Source organism: Anolis carolinensis, chromosome 2 (assembly GCF_035594765.1).
Source record: "Anolis carolinensis isolate JA03-04 chromosome 2, rAnoCar3.1.pri, whole genome shotgun sequence".
Classification (NCBI taxonomy): Eukaryota; Metazoa; Chordata; class Lepidosauria; order Squamata; family Dactyloidae; genus Anolis; species Anolis carolinensis.
This window is the reverse complement of record NC_085842.1, coordinates 59,861,579-59,881,359: the sequence shown is the minus strand read 5'-3', so window position 1 is coordinate 59,881,359 and position 19,781 is coordinate 59,861,579. Positions and strand designations below refer to the sequence as shown.

The window sequence follows — 19,781 nt, the reverse complement described above, 5'->3', positions numbered from 1 at the left end:
TGTTTTCCAGCTATGGCATGTTCTATCTAAGCAGGCTTATTTAGTATCTGCATAAAATGTTCTTTCTGACAACTAGCAAAAGCATTCTTATTTACCTAAGCATTTCAGCTGGCTGTAAGCCAATGTCAGGCAAACAGGCATCCACTTAAAATGCTTCATCTTGCTCCAATCTACTCAGGGCGGTTCCACACATACATTAAACCCACAAAGGGGGTATAAATCCACACAGGCAGGGGGAAAATGGGCTTCCCCCTTTGGCTGTCCACATGCCATCCCGGGATGAAATGTGAGCATCCAACCCCCCCACCCCCACCACCACAAAAAAAAACTTAAAAAGAAAAAGAAAACTCACCGGGAGCCACTTGGCTTCTCTTCTTACCTGAGGGAACATATCAATAATGCCCCAAAACATGGGGGGGGGGGGGGCAGAAGCGATCCCCTCACTTCATTTTGGTGTCATTGGTATGTTACATCAGATAGGAAGAGAAGTCAAATGGCTCCCTGTGAATTTCCTCTTTTTTATGGTTTTGTGGGGGGTTTGGGGGAGCAGGTTGGTGCCCTCGCAGTTTTCCACGCTGCTTCAGTCTGGAAAACATGGGACTACTGTCTGCACTGCCCCCTCAAAAGTCCAGAACCTTTGGGGAGCATTCGAGACAGCAAAAGTAATGGGTTTATCCATGCTTTCCTGGTTTGTGGCAAATTAATGCGTGTTTTTCACAGATGTCATCTAGACTGTCCCCTTTTTATTGTGGAAAGTCCCACATTAAAGGGGCTGAGGCTGTCTGGATGAGCTTTCAGTTCCCAAACTCAGAATAGATTGAATGGAAATACAGAAACAAATCCTCCCTGTTCCACTGAGTGAAGCTGATCTGACAGCTGAAATTGACAGCTAATTAGCGAAGTGTTAATTAGAAATAACCAAAAGATTTTGTTTTTTCATTAAGGCTTTTATTTGCCTCTTTGTTGTGTTTTAATTATATTATAATTGCCTGTACATTGCCCTGAAATCCTGGTATATCAACTACTGAATCTAAATATTTTCTTATTGTCAGTATAAAACATGGGGTGGAGCCATGTGTTGTTGCTTTGTTTTTGTTTTAATCACATTGGAAGAAAAATGAGATATAAATGTAAATTGCAAACAAAGAAGAAAATTTACATGCATTTTTTTTTCATTTTGGCTGTCCCCACCCCCAAAAAATCATATATTCTGGAGTTCTATTTAAGGAATGAAAAATGTAAAGAATGTCTCCTGTTTATGTCCCCAAATTTAGCTGTTCACTTTCACTGGTAATTCCTCATAGGAGAGTTAGCTGGCAGACTGGAAAGTGGGATGCTAAAGAAGAACAAAGAGAGAAAGTTACAATGAGTGACAGTAAGACAATTTGAAGATATTCTCAGCAACTGTTGTATACTATAAATGTAATCTTAAAAACATCTTGTCCCTAAAATAGCAGTAGCAATGCCAGCAGGAGGATCCAGATTAAATTGAGACTGTGGGTGGATGCCATAGTCAAAATACACCTCTTCCGCTTCCCTACACATTGGCATTTTGTATCACTTTTGGACCACATTTGGAAAAAACCGTGAATTCCTCAGTCATTTATTATGTAAAAAGTTCATTTTCAGGAAACCCCTAGCATTGTGTAAATAACAAGAACCATATTTAAAAATTAAAAGGAATGCATTGCTCATAATAATATGCCATAGAAATCCAAATAAAAATATCAGAGAAGGAAATTTAGAAAAACATATACCTCACTCCAATCCCAAAGAGACAGGGCACTAGGGGGAACACCAAACTTTCAAGCATAAAATGCATAACATTAGTCCAGTGAGTCTAGGAGATAGTGCTCTCCCATAGGACCTTCTGATTACCCTATTGACTATTAAAAATGCAACCTGCAAAAAATAAAAAAAGCTTCAAGAAATAAAACAAAAGATTTTAAACACTCAGCCTGAATCTTCTCCCAAAAGCTTCTAGTAGAGGAAATAGCACTGAATCATGAAGCATATCATGCTCTGAACTTTCATCTTCATGACCAATGAAGCCCCTTCCAAGGAGAACTGGGTATGAAACAGCATGTGGTGATATGTTGATATGTTGACTGGTGCCAGTCCCTGAGTCATCTCCTGTCAGTTCCTGGAGAGCTTCTAAAAAAGATAAAAAGTGGGAACAAATACAGGACTAATCTCTAGCACACTGGGGAGGAAAGCATGGGTCAAGGAATTGCAGGTCTCCTACATCTTAATTTTTTTGTTGCTGTTCTTTCACTAGTAAAGTGCCATGTACAGTGATGGCACTATATAAATAAACAGTTATAATGATCATCATCACAGAGCTGAAGAAGCACCGCTCTGGAGCAAAAAGCTTTGCATACCTTAGGACATTAATACCTTAGATACCTTAGGATATCTAATAGCAAGGTATGCATCCACTGAAGAGAGGATCAAGATAAATCAGGCTTTGTACTTTCCCCTCTCTTAATATTCTAACATTTTTACAAAGTCTACTTTCAAATTCTGCTACGACTGCTCCATATTGATTTCTGATCTGCTGTTGGAAACTCTGACTTGCAATTCAATCTACTTGTACGACTGACCATATCATAGTCTGGCCCTGTACAGTCTCTTATTCCAAGCGATCAGCAAAGTGTTTGGAGCTCTCGCAGTTTCCACAGTTGCTTCATGCTATTAACATTTGCTTGTAATTGTATAACACAAGAAACAACAGCTGTTCTTCCATTCAGTCTGACCGCATCAATTTTGAGTTCCAAATCTTGGCAGTTGGAGTCTCACTCATGGGTATACTATTGCAGATGTGATGCAATGTCTGCCACTGCTGGTTTAGCACAGATTGATTCAACCACATACAGTAAGCCTTTTATATGTGCACTCCATTCTTTTACCTCCTTTGAGACAGTGTGAGATGGATTACATTTAACGTGAAAATGTGCACCTCTACAAATTGGCTTTTGAACCAATAATTCCCAGTCTCCTACAGGAGAAAAAAAAATCTAATTCTGAGAAATAAGCCAAGCACATGAAGGTCCACTCCATATTCTTGAGGGACAGTATTTTTGAGGGCAGGAGTTCATCAAGTGCTGGAGATAATAGCCTGAGTCTTATAGAGAGAACTGAACAAATACAAGAACCCAATGATGGGAGGAAGAAAGCTTTAAATAAACAGCTAGAAGGAATGGCCTAGGGTCTTAGATGTCTACACTAATATAAAAAGAATAGAAGATAAAGATGATAAACCTATATTATTAATGCAGCAAAACAAATGCAATATAATAGGTGTCATGGGACCAAGTCCCAGGGCTGAATTTCCAAGCCCTGGACTTGGAGTCATAACATAAATAATCCTGGAAGCACCTGGCAGAAGAAGATAGAAGAGCATGGGAACTCGGGGTTGAAAGTATAAACAATTATAATTGGTATAGAGTGTGGGAATGGTAGAAATGTGATACAGGGGGTGGGGTTTGATGATGATATTTGCGTGTGGTGTTACGTTGCATCAGAGGTGATAAAAATGATTGTATGTAAACATTAGGTCATTCTCGACTTTTTCCAAAGTCATGTATTCTTCAATAAAGATTGGATTTGAGAGCAGCTATCTTTGATCTGCGTTCAGACTGGTCCTTTGAAGTGAGCCTGACAAATAGGCATCACTGGATCATGGTGGGTGATTCCTATTATGTTACATTTGCTTTGGAATGTAGTAATAAAGGGATACAACCTTTTTGTGATAAATAGAACACACAGTAAAGGAGAAAGAGTAGCATTACATCTCAAATATGTTTTCAGTTGTGAAGAAATCCATGATCTGAGGATGAAGGTGTGTCAACTAGTTCTGGATGGGGTTACACCCCCCCCCCCACACACACACACACACATACACAAAAGACTGTGTTTGCAGCTTGGGAGTGCTCCTGGATCCGTCTCTCCAAATGCCAACCCAAGTAGATGCAACAGTCAGGAGTGCTCACTATCAGCTTCGGTTGATACACCAGCTGCACTCCTTCCTAGATTTGGAGAACTTTAAGATGGTAGTGCATGCACTGGTAGTGGTAACCTCAAAGCTGGACTTCTGCAATGCACTTTACATTTGTACCAAGTTCGGAAACTCCAGTTGGTTCAAAATACAGCAGCCAGATTGGTCACGGGAACATCCAAGAATGAAAATATCACACCTATCCTAAAACACTGGTTGCCGATTAGTTTCTGGGCAAAGTACAAAGTGTTGATTTTGCCCTTTAAAGCCCTACATGGTTTGGGTCCAGGTTACCTAAAGGATCATCTTCTTCCATACAATCAGCCCCACAAACTTTGGTCTTCTGGGGGGATCTGTTCCAACCAGCCAGAACTTGACTGGCAACCACCACCCAGAGGACCTTTTCATCTTCTGCCCCAAGACTGTGAAACAACCTGTCGGAAGAACTCTGACAGCTAGATCAGCTGTTGCAATTTAAGACACAAGTGAAGACCTATCTCTTCTGGCAGGCCTACCCAAACAGTTTTAATGACAAATTTTAAACTTGAATTTTAAGTTTAATGTCTTTTTTGTATATTTTAATATGTACCTTGTGGAAATATGATTTAATATATTTATTTTAAATAAAGTATTTAGGTGAATATGTTTTTTACAATGTTATAATCTGCCTCGAGCCATGAGGAAAGGTGGGCAAGAAATAATTTTATTATTATTATTATTATTATTATTATTATTATTATTATTATTATTATTATTATTATTATTATTTTCTGTCAGGAGAGCTTTGATTGAGTGTGGTGTTAGGTTGGACTAAATGGCCATTGTGGTCTCTTTCAACTCTATGATTCTATGACTCTTGTCACCTCCAACGCAATTCCAGTCCACACAATTTTACAGTTCCATGTAAAATTTCAGAGCTACCAAATTTCCCAGAAAGATTAACATCTAGAATTCCTTTGCTGGAACCCTAAATGCTATGTCTCTGTGTGCTTCCAACCCAGGTCTCACATGTACATATGCACAAATTGATAATGCTTTGTATATAAAATGAAATCTGTCACTAGTTTGCTTAGTCATCTCTCAAAAAGCTCACAAAATGAAGACTGAAAAAAGAAATTCAAAGGGAAAAGTGCATTTATTCCTCAAATGAGGAAAAACTGAAAAGAAAACCTAATTGTTCCCCATCATCCTCATCATCACAATTATCATTTACTCTCTCTAACTTTGTGCAATTTCAGCATTTTATTTTCCAAAATTCATAGTATATTGTTTACTTTTTGTTATATTTATTCCATCCTCTATCTAAGGAGTTCAAAATGTCACTCATAGTTCTCACTCCCATGTTTACTTTTGCAACAAATGTCAACGTTATTGAGTACCTGTAGTTCTTGGTGTTGTTTAAAATGGATGAACAATCTTGGTGGCCATGTTGATAAAAGTGAATCCCTCTATTCTTAGTGTGGATTCAGATGAGCTCTGTCGACAACTCTACACAGTTAAGACAAGGCTGACTGTATAACAGAGGGGTAACAACAGCTACAGTAACATATAAAGAATGAACAATGTGCTACCCTTTCACAACATCAGAAATCAAAGAGGAAAGACTGCTTCCTACTGCATAATAATAAGGATGGCTCTCTCTGACTGCTCTGAATTCTTGTCACATACATATTTGTAACCTGGTGACTTGTATTTGCTCTCTGGAGGATACCTGTCCTCTCCAAACCAGAACTTCAGTTCACACCTGGAGCTAATGGACAAGCCAAATGAGACTGACCCTTCTTATGCCCACATGCAGATTCCCAAGTTTACAGTTCCTTTTGCCTCAGGAACAAGGACACTTTGTCATCTTTGGGTTTTTTTTTAACGCAAAGTTAAACCCTGCCTGTGGCACTCTGAAAATAAAACTGCAAAATCAATTTATTTCTCACAATACAGTGTAGCAATTTGAGAGAGGGGGTAGGCTGAGTAGAAAGATGTTCCCATTAAAAAGCTGGATGTTTTGCTAAATGATTGCCACCCTGCTGAGCCACGTGAACCGTGAATCTTTAACAATAGTCTTTTACTGCCATCTGTTGAGAGAATACCTATTCCAAGCAGGAAGATTAATTCATTGTATTACAGCGCTAGAAAGAAACCAAGACAGAAAATACTCTCTCTGCATTAGTATTCTAGGATTCACAGAAACCTGGGCAGGGTGTTTCAGGGCTTCCAGTCCTATACTCCAAGGATGATGGGTGTCTTAATCTTTTCTTAATTAAGATCAGGGGAAGCCATACACAAGTGAGTCCAGAAAATTGAGTTTGAGGCAACAAAGGTCTGATAAAAACCACTCTTAGAGGAGAAAGAATTGAAGTCATGCTGCCTAGGGCTTTAAGCTGGGTGTCTGAATTGAGTCCCTAGAAGTATTTGGTCAGAGAACATATTCAGCCTTGAGTTAACAGGAACAGTTTTTACACATTCACCAAGGGATAATTGTGATTTTCAATATCCACACTGATTCCCATATTTTTATGTGCTGATAATATTGCCAATATTGTTAATAAATTTCAACAGTAGAGTGATAAACAAAATTAAATTATATTCATTTCCCCCATCATCTCATCTCCAAGCTATGAAAAACTTCATTTTCTTAATTTTAATACCTCAATCTGATGTTAAAATGACCAAAGCAAAAAAAAAAAAAAAAGAAAAAAAGTGACAACCAAGTCTATTATACTTTGACACACTGTCATTTTTTTAATCTTAATTTTCCAGAAATTGAATTAGCTTCTTTTCTTGGACTTCTCTCTTGCTCACACACGTGCACACACACACACACACACACACACACACACACACACACACACACACACACACACACAGACATTTGTATCCTGCCCCATTCCACAGAGTTTTCACTTTTGTGAAAGAGTAGAGAAGGGCCATTTGCTGGGGAAATAGAATCATATTGAAATCAACCTCCACATGTAGAGAGAACAGTCTGTTTTCAGAAGCTTCCTTTATTGATAGCAGCTGTCCACACATTTCTCTCTTTCACATACACATACCCAGAGATAGAGCCATACACTTATATACATCCTCCTTAACTGCTAATATGGGCCTTTTTGTTCCATTGACATCTCCTCTTGATACTAGTTTATTTCCAAGCACAATTCAAAATTGCTGTGACAGCTTTGCATTACTTGAGACTGGTGTACTTGGCACCACTCTGTGCAGCAGTAGTGACCCTCTTCTAGGGAGGATGGGTGCCTCAGTGGCAAGTGAGGTGGGTTTTTAGTGGTGGTGCTCAGAGAGAACTCATCTGGTGCCTCCTCTGTTTATCTTTTTGTTCCAAAACAAAATTATTGTTGTTGGGGGGCATTAGCTTTTCATTCCTGAGCGATAATATTATTTGCTGCTCCTGTTTTATTACTGGCCATTTAAAAACACTCTTAATTGTTTATTTTAGATGCTTTCATTGTTATGAAGTGCTCTGGAATATTTATACTGAAATGTGGCACACAAAGGAACACAAATAGTATCAAATCATCAATCTGTTCTTTAGGAGTTTTGCCTTTCTGACACAGGAAGTTTGACTAAAAAGTTGCCAGTTAAGCTCTCATGCATGTTTGCACTGGGAAGGCAGCCCAGCAGTACCAGGATGAGGTTCATCCTAAAGATACCACTTTAACCTCTCTTGAGCATCAGCTAATCAAGTCACACATGGAGCTTGTGCATGATTAATTATGCAAGCCCACCTCCTGTTCACTCAACAAAAACTAAGCCAGGAAGAATCAAGGAAATGTATGCAATCCACGGGTGTCTATGCTAACTGGTGTGGTTTGCTTTTGCATTTTTAGTCAGAAATTATTCCTAGTATAACCACTAAAGTTTATTTTGGGTTCCAAGGTAAGTATGCATAGGACTGTTCTGAATATTTTGGTTTTGCAGGTTTTAAGAGATCAGAATGCATGTCATGATTAAAAAGACAAACACCAAAACAACAAGAAACTCGGTTCTCAGCAAGAATGGAAATGGCACTGCAATATCAGCGTCAAGACTTGACCAAAACCGAGGGAGTATCTACACAGTAGAATGAATACAGTTTTGTTACTGAAATACCAGGACCCCAAAACAAACCCCAATAACCTTGTTTCCAAAAGCATTGAGAGATTGAGCCCTTGTGTGATCTTTCCCCAAAAAATCCAGTTCCAAGCAACCTCCAGCTTGAAACCCCCACATTATACTAAGCATGTATACACACATCAGAGTAAATTTCATCATTATTCCAGCAGGAGATATACCTTCACAAAAGCCCTGCATACTTAATAGTTCTGGACTGAAAGTTCATGAAAGTTACCCAACATTCAACCTGACCTAATTCCTGAGAACCCATTCAGACCATGCCAACATCCTTGCCACCCATTGTTTAGGTAGCCAAGACCCATTGTCTTACTCCAGGTTATTAGCACCGTTTAACTCAAACCTACTAGCATTCCTTTCTTCCTGCACCTACCAAGGGCAGACCAAGAAACAGCCACAACCCTTCAATTTGAGCAATGACAGTTTATTAAAATTCCTGCCAGATCAGAACGCCAATCAGTAACAGGCAGCAGATGGCACATCTCATCCAACCAGTGCACGGATCCTAGCCAGCTCTAGGTTGGACCAATCAGCACCCAGATTGGCAAAAGTCCTTTGTTTCACACTGATGTCAAACGCCTATAAATGCTTCTATATGTTTACATGGTATTAGGAAAATTAGGAGATCTCATAAGGAAGAACACTTCTGACTACATGCTTTATGGAGAGCAGGCAGGGAGAAGCCTCATTTAAGAAATATGGACATTGTCAAGGCTTGTGCTTTTTCTCTTGACAAAATCATGAAGTAGTATGAAGTAGGTCATTGGGTTTGAACAACCATAATGGAAAACATCAAGAAGTATCTCTAAATATCCTTTCAGTGCTCTGTCACATAGTTGCAGATGCTGTCCTAAAGAGGCAGGGAATAATGGCCTGTTCATGCTATAGCAATATATGTATACATTCACCCATCCTATTGATGACATTTGCGTTGGGCTTATTAGAGGTAAGATGCTTGCCAACACAGTACTGAAATTAAATATTTTGTTATGTTCCCCCATAATATTTCAAATCCTTGTTTTTAACATAGGACTGCTTTTAATTATAGGGATTTCAATTAGCCAGGAGATTGTAAGACAGTAACACACATCAAGGCCCCATAGAGCAGAGTAAATAATCAAAATCAGATAGAAAAAAACAGCACAATTAGTTTTAAATAATAAACGTAGTATTCCATTATACCTAGTTCTCTGTAAATGTGTCGAATGCTAGCTTGCCTTCTCTCATTTTCACAAAATTACAGCTTAGTGGTAAATATTTTTACTTGAGTTATCCCTCTTTATTTAAATGAGTCTTAATTTCATGCAAATATCCCTAGGATTGAGGCTTCAGTCAGTTCTGCCAAAGCCACTATATTCTAAATCCTGTTTCAGTCTAAAGACGTGGGTGAACCACATTTCCCTTTTCCTCAGAAGATAGCACAGCCATAATTAATACACTAGAAATAAATCCCACATTGTATTTTCATATTTTTTCTTTTAAGTAAACTTGAAAAATAATTATAGGGTTTACTGAAATATATCTATCAACACGCTTAACAACATCAATGTTAATAATGCAACATTATCATATAAATAACCCATTTTCTCTGGGCAACGTCGCATCCCTTATCCCATCATTTTCAACATTTGAAATATTTTTACTTGCAGACCATTTTTAGAGTATGTAAAAGCTAGACAGCAGTCAAACACTTCCGCCATTTTGAAAGGGTGTTTTGAGCTCTAGTGCCAGCTGCCATCAGCTTGCAGATTTAAAAATAATCAGCTCAAACACAAGAATAATTTTGTAGACAGTATTTGTGGCATGTACGGTTTGGAGACATCAACCAGACACTGTCGAAACATGAAGAATTCAATTTAAATATTTTGAGAAACAAAAATAACATGTTCACTAGGAAAACATATAAACCCTTCAGGTATTATTTCAGTGCAAAACAACCTGAATCTGCTCTGAAGAGAAAATAAAAGGCAATATTTAATTTTGAGTAAATAAAGTAGGGTCTGAATGGCTTGGGGCTAGAATATCTGAGAGATTGTGTGTGTGCCTACATTCAGAATGTCTATTTATGGTGACTCTGTGTTTTTCACTGGGTTTTCTTAGGCAAGGAGTACTCAAAGATGTCCCTTCCTTTGAAAAAATCCAAGCTATGAATTTGTGAGTACAGAATCCCTGAATATGGAGGGTGAAATGTATTCTAATCTGCACATGTTTATGCTGGATACAGGTAGAAACTAACAGACAAAGTACAATTTTTGGCAGATAAGCAGTACAGTATTTTAATATATAATCATTAAAAACAACCCCTCAAACTTTTGTCTCCTCAAAGGACTTGCACATACACAATCCCTATCATATCTCACTTTCATCCTGGAGTGTGGGTTTATCAACATAGGAGAGAGATTTGACCTAAGATGGCCAATTGGTGATCCCATTATCAATTGATTTTGACTAATCTTTGATAGCTAACAAATTGGGATACACAACATACACTGTGGGCCTTCTGTATCCATGGGGTTTGGTTCAGGGACCTACTACACATACAAATAAAAATAAGGATATCACAACCCCATATTATTAAATAATAGCATTGTGAATGTGCACACTTTAGCATATCATATTTATGTCACCTTCATTAATATGGGGCACAATGATTCACTGTCTCTGGAAATCATGGATCCAGAAGGCCCACTGTAGTGGCAACCATTCACACAATTTGACTAGTATATTGCCATTCAGCAAGCCCATGCTGCAAAAATAATGAATCTTCTTACTTTCCTTTGCCTAGTGTTGGAACTCATTCATACATTGAAAAATCAACAACAATGGGTCAATTGCTGTATATCATAATCACAGGTGATCACTCATAGCTGAGTAGGATTGTCTTCCATGGATAGAATATTGTTGGTGGCTGTAGAGACCTCTTCTGGATCCACATAGTCTTTGTAGTGAGGACATAGGTTTCCAGGTGGAAGGTGGTCATGACAAGGATTTGATGCGCCTTCTTCTTGGCACATTTCTCCCTTTTGCTTTCTATTTGTACTTCTTCAGAATCCACAGCACTGTTGGTAACAGCTGACCTACAGTTACAACGCTCAAGTGCAGGACTTCCAATTCTGTTTATCCCACATTTTAGGTTAGTTTTAAGCCCACCTTTAAATTGCTTTTGCTGTCCACCAACATCCTGTTTTCCATTCTTGTGAGAGCTTTTGAGATGCTGAATGGCTGTTTACATTCACCCTTGTATGTGTAACAATCTATGAAGGAGGAAACAGAGAGGAAATGAACCTATTTTTACCTTTATGCCAAGCATTTTTAATCCATCATTTCTTTTTCGGCATATGTCTTCAGCCTTACCTCCATCCTGCATTCTCTGCAGATAAAAAGCCAGGTTCTTTTTCCAGCATGACATTCTGACAGTAAAAGAAGTGCCAAGCTGTAGAAGCACAGCTGAGAAACTATAATCCACCTGGGTTCATAGAGTCAGCCAATCCTATCTAGACATTACAGCCAAATTCACAAAGGTTCACCAAGGCTGAAAAATCCCACTTTCATTCACAGTATGTGAAAGCCTCATTGCAAAGCATCAGTCAGAAACTAATTTTGCTGTCAAGAAGGAGCAATTTCACATGTCCACAGCAAAAAGAAACAGATGGCTGGGAATGGAAGGGAGGGAAGAAAAGAGCTGGAAGGGCAAAGTGCTAGACTCTTCTCTACTTTGCCTGAAAGAGTGTACCTATTATTATTTCATACTGCATGGAGAGACAAAGCAACAAGACAGTATGACTGGCATGATACATTGAATATAAGGATGTATATTATGATTCATGAGTTTCAGAGCAGAGGCCTGAAAACTCTGGGTCTCTGTCTCCTTTGGAGTTCAACTCCTGAAAACTCCATCATCATAACTGTTATGGGATGATGAGGGATGCAGTCCAAAACATCTGACAAGTTCATCATCCATTTTAGAGAATGATCATAATCTGGAAACATTTTGTGCATTTTACAGGAAGATCCCAATAAGCGCCAGACATGGCCTGCATTTTTTTTCCACATCAAATAAAGGAAGAGCATATGGAAGTGTTTCATCAATAGAAAGCACCTGAAGGTCTTTTGAGGATATTTATTAATTTATACATTTTGCATAATGTGTCTACTAGGCAGTTGAAATGAGTAAATGAGAGGCTCTCTCATTCAGTTCCTGTACAGGTACTTCTTATTCCCCTTTTAAGTCCCGAATCTCTCCAATTCGTTAATTACTCACCATACAGAAAGACAATATGTTTCATAATTAACATACACACGTTTAAGGAGTAGTGGGGAAAGATGCAAAAGAGTAGTCATTTCCAAACATGGTTTTCCAAATGCTGTTAGACTACAAACTATACAACATACATCTGTACTCTACTTACCTATAAACCTAGAACTAACAACAGACACATTAGTTTAAAAAGCAGATTTCCACCTTCTCTTTTGTCAGTTTCTCTCTGAATTTAACATTTTTTCTTCCACTTTATATCCAACAAATTATTTATCTGCTTGTTTTAACATTTACAAGTGACTCTCCCAACATGTTATGTCTCCAAATCTGTACATAAAGTCTTTCTCTCTCCCTGAGATCTATATTGATGAAATGGTTTCCATTCTTCTAAGAATGTGCCCAGTGACTTATCATTCAACAACATTGTTACTTTGTACATTTCTATTAGTTCCCACATCCTCACTGTCCAGTTTTGTATCATTGATGTTTCTATCGTTTCCACTGTTGAGCATACAAAATTCTTGCCACTGTTAACATGTACTGAAGTATTCTCCCATATTCCTTTTTTTATTTCAACTGTGCTTATAGTAAAAGTTCTGGCATGAAGATGATTCTTATGCTCATATTTGATTGGGTGTTGCTTTGACAGAAGTATGACTCCCAAACACTTAAGTCTTATCAAATAAAAACATGCATCAAGCCTAATAGTAGCTGTTTGGCCTCTTGTCTGAAGAGACACATATTTTTTAAACTCCATAATACTATTCAAATGTAGTTTCTTGCAAAATGTTTCCAGGAATACCTCCTTTCCCAGCCTCTATTTTTCTTATGATTACCATTTTTGAAAACAGACTTGTAGTTCTATGTTTTAATTTTTTAACCATGCAAAATCTCTGATTTGCTGCTCATGCATGCTCAGTTAGGGTTCAGGAGACAGCTGCTGTTTACCTCACCGGTTGTAGGGATTCACAAACAACTACAATATCATCAATATGAATATAATTCAATTATTTTCTAGCTCAATTTTATTGCATTGGTTACTGAAGATATCCTGCTGCAATTTGACAATGAAAGTTGTTTCCCCAACCCTCTGAAATTATCCTCCCGATGCTGTTGCTGTTAAAATAAGCTTTCAGTTAGATTGAGGATGGAGAAGAAAGGGGGAGGCTGAAGGAACACAAACGACTATAAGAAGGACCTGGTATGTCCTGAGGTATACCTGTAATCTAAGTGGGACATAACTAAGGCATGTGTCACCATGGCCAGATCCAACACCTCTTGGAATAAACAAAACTGAGATACAAGCCTTGTGGAAATCCACACATCAGTTACTAGGCTTACACTTGAATCCAAAAGTACACAAAGCCTGCAAACCTGTGTATTCAGGGAGAGTGTCACTCCATCCAGAACAGACTGAATCCCCATTCCCTGATATGCCGTTTATGGAGCTGAAGCACCCCTGTCTCATCTGGTTTAAGCTTCAGTATGTTCACCCTCATCCAGTCCATTACTAATGATGAACTGAAAAGGCCCCCTTGGGCCACAGAGTCAGCTATCATCTGCATTTTCTAACAAAAAAAATTCTTACAAGATTGGAATTCTTTGATAAGAAGGAAATTACTAAGGTTGGATCCTCGGGGGAGGGGGCAGCAAAACCAATCACATGAACCTGGAGATGGTTCTTCTTTTTGCTGAGAGGAGGGAATGATTTTTGCAAGTACAAAATGTTGCTAAATTGGAGGGGAACCCCATCTGTCCACCAAAGATGTGACTCCCCTAGTTTTGGGTTGGCGGGGGAAATTCCACGGGGTTTAGGGGCCATGCAAACAGCCTTGGAGGGATCATAATTCCTAGTTATAGTTTAATTTCCCAACGGATACCCAGAATCCACTAATTTAGAAATCCAAGAACACACACCCTCCCACAAATCAGTTTTCATATGCATACAACTACTTCATTTTCTTTCCTCCTCTTCTCCTCTTTCCAAGATAGAAGGAGGACATTTAGAAGAGTCATCACTTCTGACCAGGTGTCTGTGCTTTCAAGTTGCCTGTTGACTAACCTCAGGCTTTTTATTTTTTTTGACTTGGAGTATGACGGAGGATCTGGTACTTTCTCTGATGGGTTTCTATCAAGAAGCAATTCACTAACCATTTTGTTCCGATGGCAACATGCTGCTGGACTATTAACCTCCACTCAGGAATTCTTCAAAATTCGAATGCCATAATGTGTTACATTCATATTCATGCATACATAGTTTTATAGATCCATTCCTTGTTCTTTGCATTACAGATAAAATTGCCTGCAGAAATTTGAGGCAATGCTTTAATTATCAGCATAATAAGTTTAAGAGGCAGGTGGATTTTTGTATTCATTCATTCTTTTGAAGCCCCTCCTGTCCCTCAATAGTCCACAGATTATTAACAAAGCTAAAACAGTGGTTTCTCTCCCCTTTCCTCTGTGTGTGCAGCAGTATTGGTGTAAGAAATAGGTTCCCTATTTAGACTTTTTTCTTAGAGATGCTATGACAAGCATTGTTCTCAAAATAGCAACCCCTCGGTCCATCAAATCATATTTTGCTAAAATTACTTTTTTCAGCTGGTGCTTCCTCCACCCACTCCAACTTCGAAGTTATGGAAGGGTTCAGGTTTTCCACACTTCTCATCTTGAAAATGCTGATATTCTTCTGATAGTTTATCTAAAATTTGTCTTCTAAATTAAATGTATTTACATCTTGTTAACAATTTTCTAAATTAAATTTCTTTTTATGCATTCCAGAAAACAGTGAACTGCTTGTTTTGTTTTCTAGATAGAACTAAAATAAATACATCTCAGTTCTTTTGTGCTAAAACAAAGAGCATTCTGGTGTGAAGTACTGAATTAATTATTCCAAGGTGGTTCAGAGTTATCAGCAACCTTAAATTAGAAACACTGGTTTGCTTAGCATCCACAAATCTTTAATAATAAATGCTACACAGAACTGAAGAGAGCTGCATCGAATATGAAAAGGCAATAACACTATTGTTATTCTTCCTCTTTTCTAATTACAGACGTTCATCTGATTACATTTTGTGCACAGTTCAAACTTCCATGTGTTTGCTCAGAAACAGTCCCAATGAACTTGCTTACTTTGAAGGGATAATATGAAGTTGGGGTGGGAACTTTGATGGTAAGGGACCACCCATTGACTCCACTTGAACCCACAAGGAATCAGACCATGTCCACTATCAGAACTATGCCACTGAAGTACCCACTGTGACATATTGGGATTGGTTGTCAATACAGATCCACACTTCTAATCAGTGATGATGGCACAATGGTGGCATAGATCCATGGTTGGATTCAGTCTGGATGAAATTTATAGGAGGAACACCCACTGATTTGTGTTAATAATACCATAGAAGGAGGGAAAGGCCCATTGCACTTCCGATGCCAGAAATGTACAATACAACCCCTGTATCTGTGGGACCAGTATTCATAGTTTCATTTATCCACATCCTCTCTTGGCATTTTCTGAGTCTTCCAATGCAACTCTATTGTATTTTTCAGCCAATGTCCTTCATCTCCCCGAGTCCCTCTGGGGAGATGGTGGCGGGGTACAAAAATAAAATTATTATTATTATTATTTCAATAAGCTTCACTATAATGTCCTTCATTTCAATAAGCTTCACTATTATCTGCAGTCTTGTATAGTCCAGGAATACCGTCTCCATTGATACAGAGACTGTACTGTATAGTGAAACTGGGGCTCACTGGGTCAGAGCACCCAGCCTTTTGAAAAACAGAGATGAAAATACCATCAGACACCAAACTTGAATTTTCTTGTTCCCTCCCGCGAAACAGTTGCTGATGTGGAAAAGGGGACATCACTGTGGAAGCACTTCTGGCTCCAGCCATCAACATGTTCCAAAATTTCATTCCTTGGATGACAAAAAAGACTTTGATCCATTGCCTAGGGTTTTTTTTTTTTTTTTTACAAAGCTTAAGAACACCTCCAGTATTTGTGTTAAGATCAGCTCTCCTTGATGAAATTCTATGTAAAGTGCTTGTCACTTCTTAAGACAATAAGCATGAAAGCATTGAAGTGATATTCAGGGCAAGTCTTTGAAACTGTCTGTCACAGCATGCTCCTTAGAGCTGTGAATCACAGACCAAGGAGGGTGAGACTGATTTCAATACTTCCCTGCTTGCTCATCAATGACATAGGTATTCATTACTGCCTGTTGGTCTTTCCTCTACTAATTGGAGGAGGGAATGGCAGAAAAAGGTTATCCTCATGGCTTGAGCCCATCAATTATGTAACATCACAGTGTGAAACTGACTGACTGGTTGCACACCATATTTCAAAGGTGTCAAACGAAAGCTCCTTTCCCCTTTATTAGAATTACTCATACATTTTTGAAAGGATGGAAGGGTGAATCTGAGCAGCTGTGGGGTTCCACCCAAATTAGATATAAAGTAACAAGATATATTATGCCATTAATTCTAGTCACATGAAACAGTCTTTGGAACTTTCCTTCAAAACGGCACATACACATTAGCCAACACTGAGGTGAAAAATCACCATAATATAGGAGGAAGTTGATGGCTGAGGTAACATTTGTTCAAGATGCTCAGTGTCTTAATTACATGCTACCTCTGTTTATCAATACCTGTTAGCAATACCTTTTATCACATATTTTTAGTAATGAATCAGTGTACACACAAAGCAATCTATAGTCAAAACCAACAAAACGTCAAAGATTGGCAAGCATACTATATTTGTCAGTATTGTCTTGCAGATTGCTTTGCTATCTTTTAAATCAAGGGCAAGAATAAGGAAACTCTCTAGGTATTGTTGGACTGAACTTGCCTCCTTAGCCAGCACAATCAAATGTTGGAAAGTGATGGGAGATGTAGCCCAACAACATACAAATAGTTTAACAACTCCTCCCCCTTTAAAAAAATATTGACTCCAGATTTCAAATTTTGCCCAACAACTCAGCAGATATTTTCAAACAGCCAAGATATAAAAAATACTGAATTTCTATATGCCGTTTGCCAGTAAGTCAGATTATGCATAGCACTGTGAATAAGCAGCTAAATTTCTAATTTCTCTCTAAACCACATCAGTTATGCAAGGCACAGCCTGAATTGGACAATCTGGGGTCCTAGACAGAGAAAAACCATGTCTGAATGAGTGCATTATAATTAAACACATTAAAAGCCATTAACATCAGTGATATATCCACCCATCCATCCTATTCAAAGCTTCCCAGCCCAGCAGGACCCTCAAGGCAATAGACAATGAAGAAAATGATCTAAAATGTTAAATATATGATTGAAGACATTTAAAAACAGATTGGATCAATGCCTTAACATAACTTCAAAAGCTTTGACAGTTAAAACAGTCAAAGCAGCTTCACCTGGTTTTAAAGAATGAAGACCAGGGGAGACAACATAATTTTATCCACTTCCTGGAAACTCAAAAGTGGCGGAGCTGGCCCCAGTTCTCATGGCAGCTCCACAGTCACTGTGCTGTTACAGAAAAAGACCTGTGGCATGTACCTATCACCAGGGATCTCAAATTTCAGAGCGCTCATATGGGAAGAGACAGTCTAATACAGGGGTCCTCAAACTAAGGCCCGGATGCAACGCTCCAAGGTCATTTACCTGGCCCTTGCCTTAAATCTTATGACTTAAGATCACCTAAGTCTGAAATGACTTGAAGGCACACAGCAGCAGCATCATTAACAATCCTAATTAACTTGACTATCTCATAAGCCAAAAGCAGACCCACACGTCCCACTGAAATACTGGTAAGTTTATATTACTTAAAACTGTTCTTCATTTTAAATATTATATTTTTCTTTCATCTGGGTTTTTTTTTGCATTACAAATAAAATATGTGCAGTGTGCATATATATTTGTTCATGTTTTGTTCAAACTATAGTCCAGCCCCACAACAGTCTGAGGGACCATGAACCAGCCCTCTACGTTAAAAATTTGAGGACCCCTGGTCTAATACAAAGGCACCAGATCCCATCTGATCCTGGAAACTAAGCAGGATCATCCCTAATTAGTATTTGGATGAGAGACTCTGTCCAGTTCTGGAGCCCCCAATGGTGCAGTGGGTTAAACCATTGTGCCATCAGGACTGCTGACTTGAAGTTTGGGTTACTGACCTGAAGGTTGCCAGCTTGAATCCAACCTGGGGAGAGCGGAGACAAGCTCCCTCTGTCAGCTCCAGCTCCATATGGGGACATGAGAGATGCCTCCCACAAGGATAGTAAAACATCAACATCCTTGCAGACAGCCAGTTCTCTCACACCAGAAGCAACTTGCAGTTTATCAAGTTTCTCCTAACACAAAAAAACCCCATATTATTATTACTATTGTTATTATTACAAGTTTGTAAACGAAAGGACTACCAGTTCCTGGCCCACTTCTCCCCTTAGATGCAGTTATTGTCTCGCTCTCCAAATATTTTTAGATTGCAACTCATATTATCCTGTCATGATGGCAAATGATGAGGAATAGTGGAAACTGCAGCCTGACATCTATAATGGCTACTCAGTTTCTTTCCCTGTTTATTTTGTGTCAAAAGAATTACATAAATAAATATAAAACTGATAAAGGGAGCACAAGCAGCTAAATAATTTTAGACCAAAAATGGCTTTAAAGCAGGCATGGGAAAACTTCAGCCCTCTTGGGTGTTTTGGACTTCAGCTCCCACAATTCGTAACAGCCTACTGGCTATTCAGGGACTTCCAAGTTGCCCATTCCTGGTTTGCCCCTGGAGGAAGACCCTCATGGGGGTCCATCCAGCTGGAATTGTATTTTTTCTGTCCACAGGGATATTCTTGCCGTTGCTGGAAGAACATTTAGGAGTGGTGGTTCTCATGAAACTTTTCCTTGATTTAAGTCTACTGGGGGGAGGCTGATAGCCATGCAGTGGATGCTCTCACAGTGTTCAACTTTATTTCTCTCACAATTGGCAGCAACTTCCCATCACACATCAGGGGGGCAAAGCCAGCTAGCTTATAGAACAGTGGTTCTCAACCTGGGGTCCCCAGATTTTAGGCCTTCAACTCCCATATATTGTAACAGCTGTTAAACTGGATGGGTTTTCTGGGAGTTGTAGGCCAAAACACCTGGGGATCCCCAGGTTGAGAACCACTGATGTAGAGTCTATCAACAGGTGTAGGTTTAAGACATCCTGTGATTATTCTACATGTTACCTGTTTCCCTGATAACCTATCGATAGCTGAAGCCCAGCTGTGTGGCAAAGAAACTTAGAGACCCTCCTGTGATTCCACCGCATCCACTGAAATTGATGGAGTGTGAGTGCGCCCTCGGAGGCGCTCTGAGTCTCTCTCCAGCAAGAGTATTCTAAATTCTCCTTTTACGTCGCCCCTCCCA

The 19,781-nt window shown here is 38.9% G+C and overlaps 1 long non-coding RNA gene across 1 annotated transcript; it reads right to left on the bottom strand.

Moving 5' to 3' along the window:
• Positions 1-1,078: 1,078 nt before the first annotated feature.
• Positions 1,079-19,781, bottom strand: LOC134296017 (uncharacterized). Its single transcript, XR_010002569.1, has 3 exons — positions 19,601-19,781; positions 18,545-18,721; positions 1,079-11,376 (listed from the first exon to the last, which is right to left on the bottom strand). It is a non-coding gene; the product is annotated as an uncharacterized LOC134296017 (long non-coding RNA).